General features: G+C 35.4%; 1 protein-coding gene across 4 annotated transcripts in view; it reads left to right on the forward strand.

Annotated features, from left to right (window-relative positions):
- The window catches only part of LOC121726858, a 65,567-nt gene that overhangs the window by 16,305 nt on the left and 27,775 nt on the right, over positions 1–21,487 (forward strand). For 2 of the 4 annotated variants that reach the window (XM_042114468.1, XM_042114470.1), the window contains one exon: positions 11,320–11,583. The gene's annotated coding sequence lies outside the window, so the exon portion shown is untranslated. Of the gene's footprint in view, positions 1–11,102; positions 11,220–11,319; positions 11,584–21,487 lie in introns of those variants that run through there. The other 2 variants (XM_042114469.1, XM_042114467.1) reach the window with 2 other exon arrangements.

Raw genomic sequence — 21,487 nt, forward strand, 5'->3', positions numbered from 1 at the left:
TATCATTCATAGGTTTAAGGTTACGTCACTGCATACTGCATAGATAAAGTACTGAGTAGTGACTAATTGAAAATCGTAAAAAACAATTTAAAGAATCGAAAAATATAATTTGGAATGGTACCACATCTTATAGAAACCTTTAAAAGCAAGCGATAGCGCGATGTAAATGACTCTTAGCGCCATCTGTTTTGAATTTTTGGAACTAACTTAATTTGAACAAATTTACGCATTTTCACCCCCCTTACAACCCCTTTTTCCAGTTATAAAGTAGCCTATGTCCTTTCTCAGGCTTTAGACTATATGTATACAAAATTTCATTACAATCAGTTCAGTAGTTTTGGCGTGAAAGCGAGACAGACAGACAGACAGAGATACTTTCGCATTTATAATATTAGTATAGATTACTTGTGAAATTTGTGCCCTTATTTCTATAATATATTTGAATAATATAACTTATTTGAACACTATACATATAATGGAAATATTAAATTGTCGTAGAGTCCGCGTCGGCCCCCGAGCGCTCCGCAACCTTGCGAGTGGCGGCGCGCGAGTCAGGTCAGATTTTTCGAAGGTCGATGACTCGTTTGTAATCACTTCGAGCTATTATTATTTGTCAGCGCTACCCGACCGAGTCGTACGCCGAATAGAATCTTTTTTCAAATCCTCGATCATTCTCTTTTTTGCTAACGTAGGTACAGAATTTTCAAGCTACGCTTTATATAATATATTTCTTTTACTAGCGGGACCGACAGACGTTAAATATGAATCTATAATTATTATCTCCGTTTCCACATTATTTAATACTAGACGTTCCGCGCGGCTTCGCCCGCGTAAATTAGATGTTTCACAGAAAAATTAGTCCACCAAACAAAAACTTATGATCCTTCACGTGGTCTACTTCTTATCTGATCCAAATAACACAAAAAATGCTCTAGTAGTTCGTAAGACAAACCCTTTCATATATTTTCCCCTGTTTTTTTCCACATTTTCATCTATTTCTTCGCTCCTATTAGTTTTAGCGTGATAAAATGTAACCTATAGCCTTCTCCGATAACTGATCTATCTAACACTGAAAGAATTTTTCAAATCGGATCAGTAGTTCCTGAGATTAGCGCGTGCAAATAAGCCCTTTCAAATAATTTACCCCGTTTTCCCCACATTTTCCTCTATTTCTTCGCTCCTATTAGTCTTATCGTGATAAAATATAACCTATAGCCTTTATCGATAACTGGGCTATCTAACACTGAAAGAATTTTTCAAATCGGACCAGTAATTCCTGAGATTAGCGCGTGCAAATAAGCCCTTTAAAATAATTTTCCCCGTTTTTCCCACATTTTCCTTTATTTCTGCGCTTCTATTAGTTTTAGCGTAATGAAATACAGCCTATAGCCTTCCTCGATAACTGGGATATCTAATACTGAAAGAATTTTTCAAATCGGACCAGTAGTTCCTGAGATTAGCGCATTTAAATAAGCCCTTTCAAATAATTTCCCCCGTTTTTTCCAAATTTTCCTCTATTTCCTCATCTTTTATAGTTTAGGCAGCGTACGCAAAATAAGTAACTTTTCTGGTTGATTTTTTAAACCTTGCGTCCGAAAATCCCAAATATCTTACGGAACCTTATATTTTTCCAAAATAAAAATTAGCCTATGTTTAGCAGAAATAATGCAGGATTCCAATGGTAAAAGAATTTTTCAAATCGGTCCAGTAGTTTCGGAGCCTATTCGACTCAAACAAACAAACAAAAAATCAAATCTTTCCTCTTTATAATAGTAGTGTAGAATAATAGTCATTCAAAACTTATTTTAAAAAGTTGTAAAAATATTACTTTCGTAGTCATAACTTTTAAAGCTTTTTTGAAATTAGGATTATAATAATGAAGCACGATAGTCTATATCAAATCAATAAAGCAGCACCCGGCTGTCGCATAACTATTGAAAATCTATTGTGTCTGCGATTCCCACGATCGAGGTAATATTTACGTGGACTCTCCGGGCGAGCACACCCGCGCGGCGCGCCTTGACGACGCCCAATTCGCAACGTGCAGCAGAAATCGTAATATTTTAAGTTCGCCATAACATTAAAACCAAACGTCCAATTTTAATCATTCAAAGACCAAATATTATCTACATTAACTGTACTTAGTGATGAAATAATTTATTTTGATAAGGGTCAATAGCATGATTTAAATAAACGCATTTAAATATAGTCCAAAAAAAATTCTAGATTTTTTAATAAAAAAATGGTTATTGTGCCTCACTCAACATAGATAGGTATAGTGTGTCGCGGACTTTTTTGTAGATATTTAAAAGATCTATAATTACTTAGAACATTTTATGCCTCTATCTTTTATAGTTTAGGCAGCGTACGCAAAATAAGTAACTTTTCTGGTTGATTTTTTAAACCTTGCGTCCGAAAATCCCAAATATCTTACGGAACCTTATATTTTTCCAAAATAAAAATTAGCCTATGTTCAGCAGAAATAATGCAGGATTCCAATGGTAAAAGAATTTTTCAAATCGGTCCAGTAGTTTCGGAGCCTATTCGACTCAAACAAACAAACAAACAAAAAATCAAATCTTTCCTCTTTATAATAGTAGTGTAGAAAACTTTATTTCATATGAATCTTCGTCGGACGCTATAACAAACACAACAAAAAAGAATGGTCGAAAGTCGAAACCACCTTTGCTGTTCTCGAGTACAGCAGTTTATTATTAGGGTTCCGTACCCAAAGGCTAAAACGGGACCCTATCTATCTAGATAGTTGAAAATTTTACAAACTATGTATTTCTGTTGCTACTATAAAAACATTCTGTCTCTCTTCTTCTGTCTGTCAAATTCTTTTCTCATCTGGCACTTTAGCACCCATGCCTAAGGGTGCTAAAGTGCCAGGTTCCTCTTCTACATAACATTCAACAAAGATCATAGACAGCCAAAGTGTTTTCAATACGCTTGACTCCTGTTTCGGTTACGTCACAGGAAGTCCCCTAAAAATAATTGTCGGACTTATTACCTGTAGAAACTTTAAGACATCTCCATATAAAAAGCTATATAACGTTTTGCTACCCCTGAAACTTATCCGATTTCAACGATTTTTCACTATGATTAGTGATTGCCTCTAGTGAAAACTATGCTTCTACGTTTTCCTTTTATGAAAATTTTTGTTAGTTTGAAAGTTGCGAGCTTCTGAAATCTAGGTTTTTAGGCTCAAATCTTTCTCATTTTAAATGGTTTGTATTTGAAAAACAACGTAAAATTTCAAACAAAGCAAAACGTACAAGCCTAGATTAGATTCTGCTGAAAAGATTGATACCAAAAATATTAGTTTTAGTACTGTGTAGGGGAAGCAAAACTTTATGCCCCGAAACGCGTTTTTGTCTAAAGATACACAGAATCACAGCCGAACTGCAACTTTCTCTATCGCACGTTTGCGCGGGGGCCGTGCGCTGTGGCGACAGAGAATTGTTTTCCAAATACCTATTTTCTACGCTCGCGGCACTACACAATAGTCTTAAGAGTACTCATTCCTAACAACATGACTATCATAACATCATCATCACCTCCGGTTTCCCGTGGTGCTGAAAAATGAAGAAAAATGAATCATAATATTATGATTCATAACGACCATTTTAGCCCCGCTGGATATCTCCTACTCCTCCTACATTTGTTCTGATTAACTTCGTTGCGGGTCCCAAGACAGATTTAGCTTGTCCCTCGGGCACTCCTGAAATCATATCAAAGGGATTTCGTGGTTGATTACCACTGTTGATCCTGGCGTCACAGGAGTTGCAGTGCTGGTGTGTGGTGGGCCTAATGCTCGTTAAAAAATCATCACCTCATCACCTCACCATTGAATATTGTTATTTTTTTTTAAGTAGATAGGTAAGTGAAAGAAAGAAAGAATAAGCAAAGCAGCATATTAAAAGCAACAAGCCAGGTATGCAGGCGGTAAATGGGATAGAGTAGCCGAAAGAGTAGGTAATAGCAGAAGCGAAAGCGAAAAACATAAGAGTCGTTTATAACTAAATTAATGAGCATTAAATCTGTAAAAGCTGACATTTGCTAGATAAGTGACAGAAACAGTTGCCTGTAAATCGAGTGAAAATTCTGAGAAAAGCATACGTAGTAGATACGCTAAAAAATGTAGTTTTCTATATTTTAAGTTGATTACATTTTAAACTTTCGCGTTGCATTATAATTAAACTTTTTAATCGGGACTTAACGCGACTTATTTAAGTAGTAATGCTACTACGTCGAGAAAAAGTATGTACTCGTAGTAGCATTACTACTTAAATAAGTCGCGTTAAGTCCCGATTAAAAAGTTTAATTTTAAGTTGATTGACAAATAAATATATAGACTATAGAGATTAGAGAAGCTGAGAAAGTGTTATAACTTATAATACGTACCAGTGTAATGTGAATATTTACTTAGTTATAGATAACCGAAATACGTTACACGATAAACTCTATAATAATATAAGTAATATGTACTTAATATATATATTATATACTATGTAATTGTACAGTGTACACCCTTTTTCATACCTTTTTTTGCTTTTTTTACCTCAACGTAAAAAGTTGAAACATTTGAATCGAGCGCTGTATTCACGGCTAGGAAGGGGAACCCATCTACCTGCACACTATCCAGAAAAAATATTCGACGACCCTTTTTTATCTCCTGTTGAAACATCACGATTGAATATAATAAACGTGAAAAGGTCAGAAACCTAACTGGCGATAACAACAAAAAATGTCATAAATTAAATACTTATCTGAGTGTGCTATGACCATTTTCTGTGTTATAAGATTCCATCTATCTTTCTGTGTTATAATCTTCACACAGGTATAAACCATATATTTTTGGTTCTATTCCTACGAATAATAAAAACTTTTATTAGTCGTAGTTCAATTCTAAATATTAAAAAGATGCGAAATTTAAGTTATATTATAGACTCAAAATATTTTCTGTACTTAAGAGCTTTTGTTTAATTCTTGAACACACAATAATTGTTACTTACTGTTTTACATCTGAATATTTTTGCTGACCTTTAGACTGAAAGTGCAAATAATATTGCATCGATTGCACACCGTGTGGCGAAAAAAGTGCGAAATGATTGACCTAGTGACACACTTGCGGGCTGCGGCGTCCGTGAGAGAGACAAGGTCGTGCCAGCCGGCTGCCGGTGTCGCCTCGCTTTGTCTATTTGGTCCTCACTTCTCACTAACTCTTTACTCTAGGTACACGGGGTCAACGGGATATAAGAGGATACACCAGGGGCTAGAGAAATGAAAAAAAAAGTAAGTGTAATAATATCTATAGCTGTCTCCCTTACCTCAAGCCTATACCGCAGAACGCGATAGAGACAACTGCATAAAACCAACGATTCGTTGTCCCCTGATTCCTTCTCCAAAACTTAACCGATTTAAGTACTTTTTTCATTAAAGATTAAAGAAAGGCTTGAGCTGTGTTCCTATGTTTTATTTTTTTTGTATAATCTAGCCAAATCTGTTTTCTGGATGTTTGAACACAATGGAAAATCTGGTCATTGTTTTGGGTTTTTGAACGTTCATATCTTATTTAATAATTAAATTATGAAAAAAAAGAAAACATAGGGACATTGTATTAGTGGCCTTAGATAATCAGGAAAAAAATTATAACTCTACTAGCATTATCCAAGGAGGAAACAGGGGACAACGTTTGTATGGAAAAATGGGCGGTGTGGACACCTCTTAAGTTCAACCGCTAGGACTTTTTTGGTAGTTCAAGATCCAATTTCTATGCCGAATCTTCATTTAACTTTGGTTTGGTTTTGTCGCTGATTGGTTTCGCCTTTACGGCTTCGTTAAATTATTTTGCTTTACTTTAACAAGTCATGAAATATAATATGACGTTGACATTGGCACCAATGATAAATGCCGTCAATTACCTACAACCACTGATAAAATACTCAAACCAGATATGTTACCACCGCGCGCGTTGTGAAGCTTCAAATACGGCCCAATTGGGCCGTCTGTTGTTTAATCTGCATCGAGCGCAGTCATGAACGTGCCGCGTCTTGTCTTACCTAAATAAATTGAAAATGACGTCGTGACTCGTGCGTGTTTCGAAAATGTACCAATTATGACTCGAAAGTAAACAAAACACATGGAATCTCTTAGGTACCACATGTCTTGATTGCAATAAATACCTCGATTATTTACATTTTCAATTTTTTTCCAAACAATCTCGAAAAATCGAATTTACGTCATAGCTCAGGCGAAGAAAGAGACAGCGATACGATTCGACGTTTAAAAATAGAACTGTCTCTTTTATGTAAATGGTTTTTCGTATCTTTTGTTTCACTTATCTGTCAAATTTGCCAATGTTTGCAATTTTGAATTTGAAAATTGTTCGGAAGAGATTTAAGCCGGAAAATAGTATGGACGTAACATATCTGTATAAGTAGAACATCATTGCCTACAACGAAAACAGCTGCAAGATAACTTTTCACCTTTTTTATTTTTCCTTCGGGCGTATTTTTTTTTAACTTTGAATAATATTATAGTAGATCGAAGACCTTGGGGGAGGCCTTTGCCCAGCAGTGGGACAGCATAGGCTAGGAAAAAAATAGTAGATCGATGGCATGTTCTTCAGTATCTAGTTTACAATGGTTTTACAAAAATTGAACGTGCTTTAAATTTAACGTTATAGAAATAGAAAGCTAACATAAAGTGTGTGAATGTGATTAGTATGCGGCCAAAACTCCGTTGGTGACCTAATTCTGTGACTGATATAACGGCAACTACTTACTAGTTACCACTTACCACTGACACTATAATGTAATCAACATGTTGATCTCTATTTTACTGCTGACACGGACGTAAAAAAAATACGGACGGATCGCCATTAAGAAATGAGTGAAGCACCCTTAATAAGCCCAGGCGATCATATGTACACATCTTGCACAAACACTAGCACTGTAATAAGCCGATCGTACCGCCATTACGCAATTAGACTGCATCGCGGTGACACATCTTTGTCATTCATAAATAAAAATAAATATGCCATCTTGTGTTGTAAAATGGTGCAAGAACAATACAACCTTACACAAAAAACATCAAGGAATAATATTTCATAGGTAAAATAACATATTTTTAAAGTATTTTGATAAAATAATGTAAATATTAATTCAACTTCAACAGGTCAGTATTGTCCATAACAAAGTGGGGAAATTTTCCCCAAACCGGGGAAAATTTTAAATTATTTTTAAATAATCAAATAATTAATTTTATTGTCTTTTATTAGTGTCATGTAAGTATTTAGCATACTATTGACCAGTAATTAGGCAGGAATACAATAATAGGGTTGTAGACAGTAAACGAAATCTAATACAAATTATTGTTTTTTTGAGAGTTTGTATTATAGAATTACCGAAAATGGACATATTTTACTTAATAACTTTATAATATTTTTTATATTTAATAAGTGATTTTTTTTATTGAAATAAGAGTGTATTTATTTTTTATACATATTTTTAGGTGTAACAAAATACTTATGTACTATCAGAGAAGTTGATTCCTATGCAAATCGGGGACATAAGTAGTTTGGTTGCGTTATGTCAAACCCAGCCGACAGATCACAATTAACATTGAATTGACATAAGTATTCGACCAAATAACGTTGGTCTGTCAGTTGCATAGGAATCAACTTCCTTGATGGTACATCTGTAAAATAAATATATTTCCTAAAAATAGTCTACACCCCTATTAATTTCTTAATTTACAAAAGTGGATATAACTGTTGTTTGACGACCTCTGTGGCTCAGTGGGTGGGCTGTCGGTGTTTCAAGCCGGGGGTCGCGGGTTCGAATCCTGCCGACGGAACAAAAAGTTTTCAAAGTTCCTGGGTCATGGGTGTGTATTAAATATGTGTATCATATAATAAAAATCTTAAATATATGTATAGTATAACAGTATTAAATATATTTCCGTTGTCTGGTACCCGTAACACAAGTCCTTCAGGTACTTAGCACGGGGTCAGACTGACGTGGTGTGAAGCGTCCATAGATAAAATTGTTGTCTTAGATTTCCTTCAGTAGTAGGGGAGGGAAGGTGCTATTGGTGTAGTCACCCGAGCGTCATTGAGACCTAGTAGGAATGAAAATATTGAATGGACCTCTAGACCAGGAATAAATTTAACACCATGTTATGTGATTTGATTTGACGTTAGCGCATGGTAGAACTCTCGATAGCTCTAACAGGCCGTTAACTGATTTAACAAGCCATTATTTATTTAAAATTACTTGATTGTTTGATGAAACGGGTTATGGGACTTAAGTATCTTATATCTTTTCGTATACAGGTTTCTTATATAGGTTTCGGGGGCGATAAATCTGTCTAGCTAGGAATTATTTTTAGAAAATGTCATTTTATTCGTGTTTTATCGAATACCGAGCAAAGCTCGGTCAAATAGCTAGTAATAATTTTATTATTGTAAATGTTTGTACATAATCATTATTACTAATAATGTTATGTAAATAATATACTTCTCTGTACGTAACATGTGTTTTTTTTCTATCTATAGTGTCATAAAAATAATATTTTCATTATGACATCTTTAACAACCGCTTACATTTCTGAAGCAAAAAAAACATAAAAATATGTTTAAGTATAAAAAATACATTTAATTTGTCTGAGTTTACAAAATTTAAAAGTAGGGAAATTTATGATTTATATGGCAACCCTCATATCACGCACACGTCCTACACGGGCGGCCATAACTAGGCTTCACTCGTGATTAGAGAAGGTTACGTCCGTACTTTTTTTACGTCTGTGACTGCTGACATATTTTCGTTAAAAACATTCAGAGAAATTGAATACAGAATGAAAAATTAATGTTGGATAAAAGAACGAAGAACTGCGGTCTGCGAAGTATAATATAAGTAATATATTTATTATATTACTTATATTTGTATTCTGGTTTATGCATTTAAATTTTGACTCTAGCTTTGGCTTGGGTTACAACTTACAAGCATGTTAAGTGTAATTCATCATAAATCATAATATAATTTGGCAAATCGATCATAGATTATAACATTGGTATCGCTTCACTGTCAGCGTTAAACTATACATCTATGATATCGATTCTGCTAAAAATCTTGAAATAATCTAAGTCAGTACTCAGTAGACAGTAGTCGATATTATAACAAAACTACAAAACAGGATTTTCACTTAGACTCCGCGGTCGTAAGTTCGTAACTCCTAGCGCGCGGAGACCAATCATTAATCTAAAGATTTTCATAAAAACAAAACAAACTCGTCTTCTGATTGTCCCAAACTATCCAAAGTACAAAACCCTAAAAATCTGTTGTTTGACCTTTGATTGGCGTTAAAAGAATATTATTTTACTGATGGATACGTACTGAAATAGTAATATCAGGGTTCTTGAGAGAAAAATTCTGGCCGCGTAATAAAAAAACTGTATAGTCAAGGCATTAACGGTAGATCGCAGCTCCCACAGTGCAAAAGATAAAGTTGCACGATCGCTGGAAAGTAATCGCTTGAAAACGGTCACTTTCTCTAAAACAGGTCTGCGGTCTCACTCCTCAGTTATGTACGTGCCGTGAACGAATGTGCTCGTGTGAACCGATAGAAAATTCAATGATAATAATAATTGATCTACGTTTTAACGTGACTTAACTTTTATATTATGTCCATGTGGCTCACAACGTGTTTCCAACCTTGGAAAATGGTTTTGCAACACCTGGGTAAATATCAAAAAGTCTGACCGCAGTGATTCTTGTAAGTCTATGAATATAATATTTCTCTCATTACTTTTATGTTATACTAATTAATATTTTTAATATGTCACAATATCACCAAGGATTAAAATATAAGTTTTAAGTGAAAGGTTGACTGTGCCACGAGTTGCCATTAAAAATAAAGAACTGGTAAGGCGATGACTCGATATGCGAACAAGAAAAAAACTTGAGCAGTTGAGCGTGAGTGGGAACAGACCGAACAAGTGCGTTACCCCCGCGAAGATATCGATGTATTTATTTTTATTCATCTCGAATGCGTAGCGGTTGTTAAACAGACAGGACAGCTTCGTGCAAAATATCGATCAATGTTTTTAACATTTCAAATAACTTGTTGATGCGTGACTGCACGTCGTCACTGTGTTCAATCGTCCACGAACGATACATCTTATTGGAAGTTGGAACTATTTCTTGTTGTACGTTAATACTTTTTTCAACTTACAGCTGGATTTAAATTTTGTTTTTCTTTCGAAAACTTTTATACACATAACACACCTCGGCTTTCGTAAAATATTTTGTTAAACTATTTAGTCACCAATTTTGTCTGCTCAGACCTCAATTGATTCCCAAGTAACACGAGTTTCACTCTCTTCTTGTATCAAATCATATTTTCTTTGGTAGTACGTGGTAGTACGTTATATTTAGATACAGTGTCATACAAAACACAAGATTTGTTATTATTTTATAAGAATCTCTATCAGTCATCGCTATCTAGTATATTATCTACACCGTAGTCCGTACACGTAGACCGTATCTAACGTAATCCTTCATATTTTGTTCATCAGATATAGTTTAGTATATACCTACAGGTCTTGTCGGTATATTTTATCAGTTTCAAATTTCACAATCACATCAATTTAAAGATCGACCTTTTTGAAACTCGCATCAAAATAATAACGTTCTGTAATTATTCGCCAGCGGTAAGATATAAAATAACCTTTACGCTCTAACGAGTGGCCATGAGAACTCCTGAAGGTTATGAATTCTTCCGTATTCGCTCAGCATCACTTGTTTTATTTTTATTAGAACTGTATTAAGTATAGAATTATTGAAGCTTAAATTATAAGCTCTCCAATTAATTATTATTCTCATTAGCTATTTTTGTTTCAGTAAGTGAATAATATTATGTAGTATGTAGGCGCAAATAAACCAGCCTAGAAACTTTACTGACAATGTAACATTTGGTTGTGTGTGTGCGTAAAACGACAAGCGAATAGGTCGACCAACCAGTCGGCCAGACGGTCTCCCTCCCCCGATCTGTCCTCCGTCTGCTCTCTCCCTCCCCTCCTACTTCCCTCATTGCGCCAGCTAGTCAGCGTTCATCCGTTGCACGGTGAACTCGTGTTGTTTGGCACGGGCAACTAAATCTTTACGTCCTTCCCCTTATTAGGCCTAACTTTACAAAATCTGTAAGACAAGTGAGTGCAATATCATTAATGTGTGTTCCTTTAAAACTATTAATGTACGTTGTGTTACTATAATCTTGTTCAAAAGAACTTACCAGCTCTTTGTCTTGTTACAGGTACCTACTTGGACTGGGTGTGAACCCAGATACGTTGTGTGAAGTTTTATGTAATCGTTTATAAACTCCGTTAGAAAAGACTTAAATCTGTGAAGACTGAAGTGAACGCTGTTAAAACTCCGACTGTGTTGGTTTTTTAGTCTCGAGTGAAGTGAAGGAGACGTAATTATTGCTCTCCAATTGTTATGCTTTGGAAACAAGTGTGCAGTGCTATTAGTTAATGGATTGTATACTAATTGGGATCTGAACAGATAAATGGCAAATGTAAGTACATACATTATTCACATTTACGTATTACACTATTTTTAAGAGTCCAACTTAAATTGCAAAGATATAATTTCTTATTTCCACAAGTATATTGTGTATACGTACATGTATATTTGTGCAAGTAAGAAATTTAAGAAAAGTTCTCAGTTATATTTAAAAAAGCATTGCAAAATGAATTAATTTCTTGAATGCACCAAATGTAGTACTAAGTAGTAATTCCCGAATTAAAGGTACCTACGTAGACCGTAGTAGGTTTGTATACTCATTTAACAACCCAAAATCGTGTCCATTCTACTTAATACATGTACATACCTATATGTACATTAAAAAAGAGGTGGATAACCTTAATCTGAATAATGATTATATTAAGGTCACCTACATTTTCGGCTATTTTAAATAATTATGTACTGTATCAGACCTTTGTATCGATAACATACGTGCTATTTTGGTATCTTCTAGAATTTATGTACACCTACGTGTTACATATTATTATTATAATAATGAGTACTTGACATGTAGTTAGTGCAGATTTCAAAATGAGCGACGTATTATTTTCAAAAAGTAATTTGATTCTATTATTTCTAATTTAATAAAGTGGTAGATATTGTCAGCTTCCACTTTTTAAAGTTAGGAATTAGGATTAGAAAAAGTATAACCTCAAAAAGTTAACCCTGCGATACTCCTGAATTTCCAACAACTTTCGCACAGTTACATCGAATGATTTCATCGCTGATCGCGAACTTGCTATTGCGAGACCTCAACTCTAATGTAGAGAGGTATAGCTATCAGCTATGTTATTTAAGTGTGTCAAGGCGTGCTCGCGGGCAACGGCGTTTCCTCCTTGCACGGTTGCACCAACGATGAGGAAGCCACTCGTTAAATCTATTTAAGAATGAATCGGTGATACCGCATACTTTCGTACGCACGGTCCTTAAGTATTCATTTTGATTTAAGAAAATAATTTTCTTATAAAGAATTATGAAATTTATATGCTTAATTATCACTACATAGTACATAGTATTAAACAAAGTCGCTTTTTCTTCCCTCATGTCCCTTTGTTCCCTTTAATCTTTAAAACTACGCAACAGATTTTGATGCGGTTTTCTTTAATAGATAGTGATTTGAGAGGAAGGTTTATAAGTAATAACAATCATTAAATAGCGGAGCTGAGATAATCTGATGTCGTAAATAATTAATTTTTTTTCCGCTTACATTGCAAACGAAGGCTGAACCTTACGAGATTTATTAAAATTATGTACTAAGTACGGTACTTATTGTACACTACGAAAAGGTCAACAGAAAACTTCGCGATGGTATATTAGGTCTATCTCTTGTAGATATCCCACAATAACATTTTTTGACATTAACTTTATACTACAAATAATGACTAATTTTCGAAGCGATTTTAACCTACACTAACAAATTATACCACAGAATAGAATTAAATACTTTAAATACATTGTTGATTTAATGTAGATCTATATATGGCCCTTTATGTACAGCATATGATTTAAATGAATATTTTCGAAGATATTACAGATTAAAAATTGCGGGACGTAGCTTTTGCGGCGGCGGTACCGGCCATTAATGCGTGCGGGCCACGGCCCACGGGTTGCCTTAATGGTGCCCATACACGGGACAATTTGTCGTTTCGATCGATCGTCAAGAAAATCGTCCAATCGATCTTTTGAACGTAAAATCGATTGCGATATACACGCGTACAAAGTAAAGTAAAAAGTACAAAGTAAAGTAAAGTAAAGGTAGCCACTAGCCATACACGGGACAATTATCGTAACGATTTATCTCCTCGATGTTAAAATCGAACGACAAATTGTACGTGTGTAGCAATATTGCAAACGATTTTACGTTCAAAAGATCGATTGGACGATTTTCTTGACGATCGACCGAAACGACAAATTGTCCCGTGTATGGGCACCTTTAGATACTATATAATAATATTTTAATTATAATTTGAAATAATTTTGTACAAAATAATTATTATAATTATAATTGGAAAGAGTTTGTTTGTTTGTTTGAACGCGCTAATCTCAGGAACTACTGGTCCGATTTGAAAAATTCTTACAGTGTTAGATAGCCCATTTATCGAGGAAGGCTATAGGCTATATTTTATCACGCTAACACTAATAGGAGCGAAGAAATAGAGGAAAGTGTGGAAAAAAACGAGGGAAATTATTTGAAATTGCTTATTTGAACGTACTGGAGCAATTTTTATGTTATTTGGCACACATGAAGAATAGACCACGTGAAAGGATATAGGTTTCTTTTTTTGACGGAAAAATGTCGGAAAAAATGTACGGTTTCCGTGACATTTTTAAATTACGCGGGCGAAGCCGCGCGGAACGTCTTGTAATGAATATAAATCAAAACTACTGAAGCGATTTCAAATTTTAATCATTTTTCGAGTGAGTGACACAGGCTATAATATATTATTTTATACGTTTTATACCCGTACGAAGCCGGGGCGGGTCGCTAGCACAGAATCCTACTAATATTACATATAAATCCTACTTCCTACTAATATTATAAAGGCGAAAGTTTGTTTGGATGTATAGATGTATGGATGTGTGGATGTGTGGATGTTTGTTACCCTTTCACGCAAAAACTACTGAACGGATTTTAATGAAACTTTACAATAATATAGCTTATACATCAGAATAACACATAGGCTACAATTTTAATCGTCTTTCAAAATGGGGGAGGTGTTATGTTCGTTTTCTTATATTCAACGATTACTCCGCCGTTTGTTAACCGATTTTCAAAATGTTTCTTTTGATATATAGGGAATCATCCCAATTTGGTATTATATTCACAAAAGTGGTGATCTGATGAAGAATCCATAAGTAATCGAGGGAACTCCTCAAAACTTATAGGGAAACATGTGGTGACTTCGGTTTCGTGAGAAGTATTCTAAGCATATGCTACCAACAAGTAAGATTTTGCACCGAGATATACCTGGTATACCGTGGTTCGGAAGGTGCTGAGAGAACTCCTGATTCTTTATAGATATACAAGTTTGGGAGTTTTGGCGTTGTTTTAGGAACAGAAAGCATATGCTGCTATGCAAATTACATTCATCATCATCATCATCATCACTACCATATTATACCATTTCATAGTCTTTTAGATCGAGACTCGAGTTTGTCAAGCGATAATTAAAAAAATCTATACCTACCTAATATTATAAACCTGAAGAGTATGTTTGCTTGAATGCGTCAATCTCAGGAACTACAGGTCCGATTTAAAAACTTATCTCAGTGTTAGATAGATCATTTATCGAGTAAGACTATAGGCTATATTATATTATCACGCTAAGACTAATACGACCCAAGAAACTCAGGAAAATGTGGGAAAAAGGGGGAAATATTTTTTATGGGAAAATGTACTGTTTCTGTAAAATTCCTAATTTACGCGGGCGAAGCCGCGCGGGACATCTAGTATTAATATATTATATTAGTAGTACCAATCGCTAGAAGTAATATTATAAAACGGAATAGTTTGTTTGTATGTTTGAACGCGCTTATCTCAGGAATTTTGTTTTTAGTATTTGTGGTTTACCCTTTGGGTACGGAACCCTAAAAATGGCTTTTTTTTTTTTTATGAAATAAGGGGGCAAACGAGCAAACGGGTCACCTGATGGAAATCAACTTCCGTCGCCCATGGACACTCGCAGCCTCAGAAGAGCTGCACACTCGCAGCCTCAGAAGAGCTGCAGGTGCGTTGCCGGCCTTTGAAGAGGGAATAGGGGAGGGTAGGGATGGGAAGGGAAGGGAATAGGGGAGGGTAGGAAAGGGAATAGGGTAGGGGATTGGGTAGGGGAAGCGCTGTTTCACGCCGGTTTTCTGTGAGAACGTGGTATTTCTCCGGTCGAGCCGGCCCATTCGTGCCGAAGCATGGCTCTCCCACGTATTGATTATTCCACTATTCATACTACGTGTAAAATGTACAATATGATGAGAATTTTCACTTTTTCGTTGACATTTAAATCTTGGTTTAATGTTTTGAGGTCACCTATCAACAGTAAAGGTCATCTTATCTGCACAAATAATAAAATCAAAAATGTAATTACAAGTAAGTATGTAATTCGATTGACGATCTATATAGAGGCACGAACACATTTTGAACAGCAATATTGTAAAACCCCCCATTAAGCCTCTACCATTCTAAACTCGTATTACGCATCGTGTTCTTAGGAAAATAAAGTGCGAGTCGGACTCGTGCACGAAGGTTTCCGTGCCGTTATAGCATGTTATAGAGCAAAATTAGGCCAAAAATTGTGTTTTTTGTATGGGAGGCCCCCTTAAATTTTTATTTTATTTTAATATTATTATTAATTATTAAAGTACTTACATACCTATAATATAATTAAGGACTTTGTGCAAATGTCATGTCCCTACCTGCTGCCATTATTGATATAGAGCAAAGTAATCGGCTAAGTGCGAGTCGGACTCGCGCACGAAGGGTTCCGTAGGTTCTCGAAAGTGGTTTTATGTTTATTTACTGGGCAGATTCTGCCACGTGTGCGTCGACTAGTGTTAGGTGAATCAAAAGGTAAGGAGGCATGCTTACGAAGTACTGTACGCAGAATATATAGCTGGCGGACAGTCAAGACATTGCATTCAGAGTACAAAAGTTCAGTGCTATACCTGATATCTTTAAATGTCATTATTTTTAGGATAGCTCTTTGGCCTCTCTCAAGTGACAACATTATACTACCGTTACCGTACCGTATAACAACAAATACTAAAAACAAAATAAAATTAATATTTGAGGGGGGCTCACATACAACAAACGTGATTTTTTGGCCTTTTTTGCTCTATATCAATGTCGCAGGCGGATTGTATATTTAGCCGTATTACATTACGGCTAGCCGTTTTAAAAAACGGCGCCGTTTTGTAATGCGCCGTGTCGACGTTTAGCCGGATTGAATGCGGCTGAATAAAAAACCGCCGGAATGCATTCGGCGCTATACGTTATTCAATACGGCTAGCCGTAATGTAATAAGGCTACAATGACATAAGAAGTGTTTCTTATGTCATTGGTTAAAGACTAGTCGCCTTTTTGACAGTTTTAGTTTCGACCTTAATTTCAATGATGTTAGGACTACTACCTATATTTTGTAAAAAATATTGACTTTATCATTTTTTTTCAACTCTTGTCTCTGGGACTTAGCTGATCTCAGACTGGCCGTGTTTAAAGCATTGTCTAATAGTATCTTAGATTAAATAAAAAAAACTATAATCCATTTTCAATTTGTCAATTTGTTGTCAACATACTTCAACCATAAATAAAAGAGTATAATTCGTATGTATAGGCTTGTCACTTAAAAAATCTGTCATTTTTCTTAGTGTGTGTGTTGTAGTGTGTGTAATGTTTTATTTGTTAAAAAATGTATGATAAAAGCATAATTTCAAAATCTATATATTAATACGTGAGCCAAAAACTTTGTATCCCTTTTGACGAAAAACGGGGAAACGTAGGTGTATGAAATTTTGCACAGTTATAGTTTATATGGTGAAGGAGTGCATCAAGCTAAAATTATTTTGAAATTATGCTTTTATCATACATTTTTTTAACAAATAAAACATTACACACACTACAACACACACACTAAGAAAAATGACAGATTTTTGAGTGACAAGCCTATACATACGAATTATACTCTTTTATTTATGGTTGAAGTCTGTTGACAACAAGGTGACAAATTGAAAATGGATTATAGTTTTTTTTTATTGATCTTAGCTACTATTGAATAATGCTTACACGGCCAGTCTGAGATCAGCTGAGTCCCAGAGAGCCAGAGACAAGAGTTGAAAAAAAATATGATAGTCAATATTTTTTTACAAAATATAGGTAGTAGTCCTAATGCCGTTGAAACTAAGGTCGAATTTCGACCATTGGGCGATCTCTAGTATTATTAGTTCGATGCACTCCTTTACCATATAAACTATAACTGTGCAAAATTTCATGCACCTACGTTCCCTCGTTTTTCGTAAAAAGGGTTACAAAGTTTTTCGTTCGCGTATTAATATTATGATGATAGTAATCTTCGAAGTTAGTTTTTGATACATGAAAGTTTGAGTAAATACTAAAGTCAAGTAGGTCACAGCTCGTACGATAAATTTGTTATCTATTTTAATTAACAGGTCAAGAATGCTTGGTAATAATAATAAACATTAATAATCGTGAATAATGCGATGATAAATAAGACATAAATTGCTATACCAACTGCACAATTCCTATTGTCATACGTGTACCCCGGACCCCGGTAGGTAAGCGCAATCTATAAGACGGCTCAGCGAAATAACGTACAATCATGCGAGCCTCTGTTTGATCGCGATCTACCAAGAACGACCGAACGATCCCGTCTGATCACTGAATTCACTGATCCACCTATAGCGTTGTAAATAGATCAATGATCACTGATCCACCTATAGCGTTGTAAATAGATCAGTGATGATCACTGACCACCATAGGCGCGCTTCCGTTCATAACCTTAAAACCTTATTATAATCGAACGCTGCATAATATTCTCCTTAAATTTTTTCAAACCATCTTAAAGTTGTGCCCCATTTATAATCACTATGTTTCCTTTACTCCTTTTTTTACTACAGTACAATAATTAAAGAGTATTACTTACTTAAACTTTGTGTAAGGTATTTAGTAAGTTAAACTAAAAACCGCAAGTTCTTTACGCGTAATATGGGTTCAATTTTTTTTGTCTCATAATGGCAACACTTTCGAGATATTATAATCAATTTGCACCAGTTTGTTTCTACAGTGACCTACATAGATATCAGCTATCACTCCTTCAAATAGCTCAAGATAACGGTCCTCTCTCTAAAATGTAGTTTGTATTCGGTAATTTTTATTTCGATTATGTGTACCCTCAGAACAGGAAAATAAGGGTGTACCCTTGGTGTATCATCTGTACCTACTCATTTTTTTCTTTATTCTGAGAGTACTTTTTAATTTTGCTTTTATTACTTATCATTCAATGCAATTTAATGTTATTATATATATTTCTTCTATTTCTTTATCTACAATAACCACATGTACTACTACTTCAGCGATGCGTTAGTTCACCTGTTTTCACTATATTATCGAGGTCACCATGAATCATGATGCGGGTGAATTACATGTGAATTGTAGACTGCACTGACAGTAGTCCACGAATTGTGATTTGTAACGTTGTCATATGGCATCTAAGTCTGTAAGTTGTAATCTATTCTTCTATTCGTTTAACATTGACTTTCATATTAGTGTGTGTTGCGTTGCGAGTCGCGGTCGAGTCTGGTGCGGCGCGCCGCGCGGCGTTAGGTAAACGCTGCGCGCGCTTTCACCCCACTTTCACCAGCACTTCCGTGTCGTACAAGTTCCTAACCGGCAACCGCTTCTCGTTACAATTGCACAAATTACGTATTTATCGCTATTTCGCAACACTGTTCACGTGTATTGATTTAATGGTTGTAAATGCTATAATCATTCGACTGTGTCTATTCTTTTAATCTTAATACGTACTTACATTGCTTATGGGCTAGGCCTTTAAATACATAACTAATTAAGTTAACTTATAAGTAATAATGCAGATTGCAGACAAGTATATCGTAACGTGTAATTTATGCGGTAATATATACAGTATATTTTTTAATTTAAAAACTTAAAACTTTTCTGACTGGAGTAATATACTTGCCAGTAGGGAATGCAATCTCGTTCTCGCGAGATCTCGGCCCTTTTTAGCGTGATTGATCTCGGACGAAAAAAAGGCGAGATCTCGCGAGAACGAGATTGCACTTGAGCATAAAAACGTCTTATTTGAAGCGCGGACTAACGCGGACGGAGTTGCGATCACAGAGTCAAAACAAAGAGGAGCTGCTGGCCTAAGCAGCTGTGCACTGTGATTCTCAACTAGGTTCTGAATTTTGACTTCTCGTTGTTTTGTTAGTTATAAAAGAACTATTTTATTACTAAAATATTTGTGTTTGATAGTGCGCTTTTATAATTCTGGACGTCACGTTATCGTGACGTGTAACGTGACGTCCAGAATAAAAAAGAAAGCTTCCACGATAAAACGTTGGGTGTACGTTAAAGGTTCGCGCTCACTTTGTTGGCGCGTGCCGGGGCGGGTCGGGACTCAGCGCAGCGCAAAATGCGCTATAGCACACTATTGCCGGGCCGGGTCGCATCGCATTGACGGATTTTGAGTACTTTGGATAGCTCCAGTGTGACCACTCTTAAATCACTCGTGACTCGATATATCAAAAACGTTGCTATATTCTACTAAAATCTACTAGACCGTGTTTTAGCATCTACCGAAAATCTACCTTTATTAATCAATGTATTCTACGTGGTTGAAACTAAAATAAATCTAAAATGTTTATATGGACTGTCTTCATTATGCATTTTAAAGTTTTATATTATTTGTTCTATAATATCGATATTCTATTAAAATTTACAAAAAATTTTGGACTACTAAATCGTCATTCATTTGACCTCAAATCTACCAAAAAGTGGAAATCTATGTGAAGTGTGATACACTGTTGCCGGGGCACAGTGGGTTTGTCGGGCCTTGCCGGGCCATGTCGCATTGACGGAAATCTGCTGCGCCCCGACACAGTGAGCGATACGCGCATCCACTTCCATACAAGTTGTATGGAGGCAGATTTTTGCGATGAGCACCGGCACGCTGAGCCTCGGCACGGCTCGTCTCAATGAGCTCACACCTTAAATGCCCTTTTGATTTTACGCACCGCGGACATTTGGTGCGGTTCAGAAGTGCGTTGTGATGTCCTCTAACGTGCACGTTATAAAGTTATCGTCGACGGAAATTCAAAAGCGTCTTCATATATTTCCATACATTTTACTTTCCCTATGTTATCGTTTTACCGCGGACGTCCATGATATTACCACCACGTCCAAAATTATAAAACCGCATTAGAAGAGAAAACTGGCTGTTTCTTTCATTTGCTATTTGATAGATAATAGATACGTACAATTAAGACAACGCCGAAACCCCCAAATAGGTATCTATAAGGAGTAAGGAGTTCTGTTCACCACCTTCGAACCATGGTGTGTCCTGCTTCAAAATCTTACTTTTTGGTAACATATGCCTGAAATACTTCATATGAAACCAAAAAAACCATATGTTTCCATTTGAATTTTAAAGAGTTCTCTCGATTACTCATGGATCCCATCATCAGGTCACCACTTTTTGGAAAATGGAACCAAATTGGAGTGAAACCTAATATAACAAAACAAAAATTTTGAAAATCGGTTCACAAACGGCGGAGTAATCGTTGAACATACAAAAAAATATATATATATAATATATCCACAGCCGAACGTATAACCTCCTCGTTTTTGGAAGTCGGTTAAAAATGGGACCCTATTACTGTCTTACTCGGGACTTCGATGTCTGTCCGTCTGTCTCCAGGCTGTAACTCAAGAATAGCTAGAGAGTTGAAATTTTTACAGATGTATTTCTATTGCCGCTATAACAACAAATACAAAAAAAATATTTAATTGCTTCCATACAACAAACGTGATCTATTTTTACATTTTTTGCTCGGTATCAATGACTTGAAATGTTCATAAAATACTCAGTTATATTTTTACTGTAATATTTGGTAATAAAATTTTAATAAAATTGATATTTAAGGGGTGCTCCCATACAAAAAAACACATTTTTTTTCCCACTTTTGGTCTATAGTGGTAAGGAAACCTTCTTGCCGGGTCCCACTCGACTCGCACTTGGCCGATTTTAATAAAAATAGCGGTATTCTGAATTGCCTCGTAATAAAATTAATTATCTTTCAACAAACCTACTTAAACAACATCTAATAAACTTATAATTACATTTTCCAAGTAAGAAACCTCTTCGTTA

The sequence above is a fragment of the Aricia agestis genome, chromosome 5 (assembly GCF_905147365.1).
Source record: "Aricia agestis chromosome 5, ilAriAges1.1, whole genome shotgun sequence".
Classification (NCBI taxonomy): domain Eukaryota; kingdom Metazoa; phylum Arthropoda; class Insecta; order Lepidoptera; family Lycaenidae; genus Aricia; species Aricia agestis.